Below are 5,000 nucleotides of genomic sequence, written 5' to 3'. Positions count from 1 at the left end.
TATTATCGTTGTTGTTATTGTCATTATCATTGTTGTTATTGGTATTATCATTTTTGTTATTATTATCATTGATGTTATTGTTATTGTTGTTACTATTGTTTTTGTTATTTTTATTGTTATTGTTATTTTTATTGTTATTGTTATTTTTGCTATTATTGTTAGTTATTATTGTTGTTATTATTTTCCTGCTGTTGTTATTGTTATTATTACTATTATTTTTGTAATTATTCTTATTGTTGTCATTGTATATACATTTTTTTTATAATAGAGGGAACGTTTTTGTTACTTTTGGTTTGTGGTTTATACTTTTTTCTTTGTGTTTAGGGGAAATGTTTTTTCTTCCTTATTTGGTTTGTGTTTTTTGTGTTTATAAACGTTGTTGTGTTTTCAGTTATTTTTTGTGGGAGCGTAGGCACTAGATAAAACTTTTTTTTGTCTTTTGTCTTGCTTATATCTTTTTATTTCACGCACACACACACGCACAGGCACACACACGCACAGGCACACACACAGGCACACACACACACACACACACACACACACACACACACACACACACACACACACACACACACACACACACAGACACACACACACACACACACACACACACACACACACACACACACACACACACACACACACACACACACACAAAAGCACCCACTTATTACCCCCCCCTCACTCCATACATACGCTACAAATAAAATGATATTCGTAGGAAGAGGAATTTATTTTTCCCCTACCATTTTATAAACACTTTGGAATTTTGTTTTTCATGTTTTTCTATTGATTGTTTTAGTAGTTCTATCTCGAATGAAAATTTGATTGTTCTTTCCTCATAACTCCATTGAGTTATTACGAAGACCAGTCCTTTGTCAAAAAATATATATGTAATAAAGTGAAATAATAAATACCATCCGTTCATTTGGTATCTGGCCTGGAAATCCATCATTTATAGCGCACTATTTTCGGTTCGTGTTTTTAATAAGTACAATTCTTGCTCCGTTTCAGCCCGTTTTGCTTCTGATTCGGTGTTGTTACGCACCCGAGCGGGTTCATAAGAATAACGAAACGGGCCGAAACGGAGCTTGTTGGATATTATCTCCATTTTAATGAAAGAATTGTACGTTATATAACAAAATCCAGCCAATCCTGTATCCAATATGGCCGCGCCAGAACACAAACCAAAAATTGTTCCATAAATAATCGATTCGTAGAGCATGTAGGTTATTATCTATATTTTTAATGGAAGAATTGTACGCTATAGAACTATTAAAATCCAGCCAATCTTTTATCCAATATGGCCGCCCCAGAACACAAACCGAAAATTCTGTACCATAAATCATCGATTCGTAGACCATATACCTACTCAATTTTCATGATATGGACTTGAATAGTTATATAAAGTACAGTTCTTGCATTAAAAAATGAAAACAGTCTCCTACAAGCCCCGTATTGTCCCATTTTCCATCCGATTCAGTCCGTCTCGTTGTTATTATGAACCAGAGAGAGAGACAGAGACAGAGACAGAGACAGAGACAGACAGAGACAGACAGAGACAGACAGAGACAGAGACAGAGACAGAGACAGAGACAGAGACAGACAGACATACAGAGAGAGACAGAGACAGACAGAGAGACAGAGAGAGAGAGAGAGAGAGGGGGGGGGGGAGGGAAAGAGGGAGGGACGGGAGAAGGCGAGAGAGAAAGAGACGGAGAGAGACAGGGAGAGAGAAAGAGAGAGACAGGGAGAGAGAAAAAAAGAGAGACAAGGAGAGACACAGAGAGACTGGAAGAGAAAGAGAGAGATTGGAAGAGAAAGAGAGAGACGGGGAGAGAAAGAGAGAGACGGGGAGGGAAAGAGAGGCGTAGAGAGAAAGAGAGAAATAAGGAGAAAAAGAGAGACAGGGAGAGAAACAGAGAGACAGGGAGAAAAAGAGTGCAACATAGAAAGATAGAAACAAGGGGAGAAAGAGAGAGAAGAGAGAGAGAGAGACAGACAGAGGCAGAGGCACAAGAACCCGACAACACGAATATCTCTGTATGCATATTCGTGTGTTCTCTCGCTATGCCATTCGTCAATTTATTTTCGTAGATGAAAATGCCCACGAAGATGCTCGATGAGGAGGTAGGATTGGTCCGTTCATCTCTGACCTGACCTTGACCCCAGCAGGTGACGTCAGTACTTTAGTCTCAGCTGTGTCGACTGGGAAGAGAAAGAGCGAGACAAGAGAGAGAAAGAGAGAGACAAGAAAAAGAAAGAGCGAGACAAGAGAGAGAAAGAGAGAGAGACAAGAAAAAGAAAGAGCGAGACAAGAGAGAGAAAGCGAGACGAGAGAGAGAAAGAGCGAGACAAAAGAGAGAATGAGCGAGACAAGAGAGAGAAAGAGCGAGACAAGAGAGAGAAAGAGCGAGACAAGAGAGAGAAAGAGCGAGACAAGAGAGAGAAAGAGCGAGACAAGAGAGAGAAAGAGCGAGACAAAAGAGAGAAAGAGCGAGACAAGAGAGAGAAAGCGAGACAAGATAAAGAGAGAGAAAGAGAGAGAAAGGAAGAGAGAGAAGAGACGGAGCTTGCTGCAGGGCCCCTTGGAATTGCAAAGCCAGCACTCACTGTATTGCACCACATTTTTCCATTGTACATTCTGGTATGTTTTATTAAAATCGATTGCGGAATATCGGAGGTTTTGATGGAACAAAAGGACATTTTGTTAAGATTTATTGCAAGTGCATGATGTCGGAGGCTTGGCTGGAATACAATCACATTCTGGTAAGATTTATTGCAATTGCGTGAAATCGGAGGTTTTGATGGAATAGATTAAAAAAAAATGGAAAGAAAATATTTAGATGATTTTATTCGGTGGAGCAGAGTTCACAATTCCAGACATTTATTTTTATTTATTTATTCTGTTTATTATTGTGTGTTGCATGATTCGAAAATATTAGAAGTCCTGTTGGTTTTAATGAGCAAAAGCAAATTTGTTTAGTGCGATGTTGAGGTTGATAAGAATACAATATTACAGATATCAGCTACTGACAATAGGGACAAGTAAATAAGTAAGTGAAGAAAAAATACTAATTGTAATCCTAATATTAGTAATACAAATCGTTAAAAAAGTGATGATCATGATGATAATTATCGTTATGATGATGATGGTTTTGTTATGATAATGATTATGGTTATCGTTGTTAACGCTGAAAATGACAGTTGTGATTACGGTAATGATAATGCTGCTGGTGATGATGATAATGATAGTGATGGTGAAGATGATGGAGATGATTAATGAGAGAGAGAGAGCATTTTACTTAATTGTACACGATCAGGATACCACTCACTTGGTACGGGCTAAGCAAGAAATCTTTTCCAAATACAGCACACAAACATGGCATAACAACACTGTTCTACACCATGCATACTAATACATATTCGTGTGTTTCCTTTTTCTTCCTCTCGTTGTTTTATTTACCGTTTGCTCAGCATGAATTGCCTCACGTGGTAGTACACATTATACAACCTTGGCAACAAGACGTGGCATGATGACCAGTTACTTCACGCGAGTACATCTGCAATGCGTGTTGAATGCATAATCGTGTACCCTACTGCGCATCACTAGAGTCAACATCAGGAGGGTGTACGCTAAGATACAACACAGGAACGTACGTGTGTGTGTGTGAGTGAGTGAGTAAATGAGTGAGTGAGTGAGTGAGTGGAGTGAGTGAGTGAGTGAGTAAGTGTGTGTGTGTGTGTGTGTGTGTGTGTGTGTGTGTGTGTGTGTGTGTGTGTGTGTGTGTGTGTGTGTGTGTGTGTGTGTGTGTGTGTGTGTGTGTGTGTGAGGTGTATCTTGCAACGTAGTAATCAAGGAACAACAAGTAAGACGGTTGCGACCATTTCCGCTAAATTATTTCCGTTTTGATCCTGTGCTACTGAGCGTCAATCCAGCTAGAATGCTTTTTAATCGATAAATTAGACAGAAACCGTTATTGTAAACGGAATTTGATATTATGCAATATTCCTATATACAATATAATTGTTTTCCTTTAAAATGACGTGATTCCCGGGACCTCGCTCCGATGGCGCCATGTTTGTTTACATGTTTGCTCCTTTAATAGTGTGATCGGTTCGGTTTAAATACGGATTTTTTTTCATATATTCAAACGTAAAAAAAATGATGGAAAAGACGCTAGTGTGGTGGGGCCTTTAGACTATGAATGCGGAATCAAGGTAAGATGAAAGACCAGTAGCTTTGGGAGCGGGGTTGGAAGAGGACGCCGAGAGTAAACAGTGGGACAGGGGGTGACTGACGATCATATGACTACCTCTATGGTTTATTCAACAGCTGCCAAACCTGTATATTTATTGCATTTGTAAATCACATCTGATAAGCTACCTTGCGAACGTGAGACTGACGAAGAATATATTACAGTTATTTGATAATGCGAGAACCTGCGATATTACAGCTGCTGAAACACGAATGAATTTCAGATTAAAAAAAAAAAAAAAAAAAAAAAAAAAAAAAAAAAAAAAAAAATTACGCAGGGAACAGTTAAACATATTAGGTCAACACATGTTCCGTATCAAACATATCAGCTGTCTTTTGCAACTCATTCACTTTTCAACTTCAAACTCAACTCATCAACTTTTCCAAATATTACATACGCGGGGGAATAGACAATCAGGTTAACAGCTGAAATATGGAATGACTGCGGCCATCTCGGCGCCACACGAAATAGCAGGGGAAAAAACATTCTATACCACATGTAAATCATCAACTTGGTCGTGATCTTGCTATCCCGTGGGTTGCTATAGACAGACAACCACAATCTGAACCTTATGTAGTGTAAGAATAAGGGTGGATCCGGCGCTCGAACACGAGTTGCAACGGTCAGCTGATATGGTTGATACGGAACGTGTGTTGACCTAATATGGACCATGTTGACCTTAGGCGCTGTGTTAGGGAAGATAAGTGTATACCACATACAGGCCTTAAAGGTCGCTGTGCC

At 39.1% G+C, this 5,000-nt stretch overlaps 1 protein-coding gene across 1 annotated transcript in view; it reads left to right on the top strand.

Annotated features, from left to right (window-relative positions):
- Window positions 1–5,000, top strand: part of LOC113809362 (L-asparaginase 1) — a 51,159-nt gene that overhangs the window by 21,673 nt on the left and 24,486 nt on the right. The gene's annotated exons all lie outside the window — the stretch shown is intronic.

The sequence above is a fragment of the Penaeus vannamei genome, chromosome 43, assembly GCF_042767895.1.
Source record: "Penaeus vannamei isolate JL-2024 chromosome 43, ASM4276789v1, whole genome shotgun sequence".
NCBI classification, from domain to species: Eukaryota; Metazoa; Arthropoda; class Malacostraca; order Decapoda; family Penaeidae; genus Penaeus; species Penaeus vannamei.
This window is presented reverse-complemented; position numbering and strand designations above follow the sequence as displayed.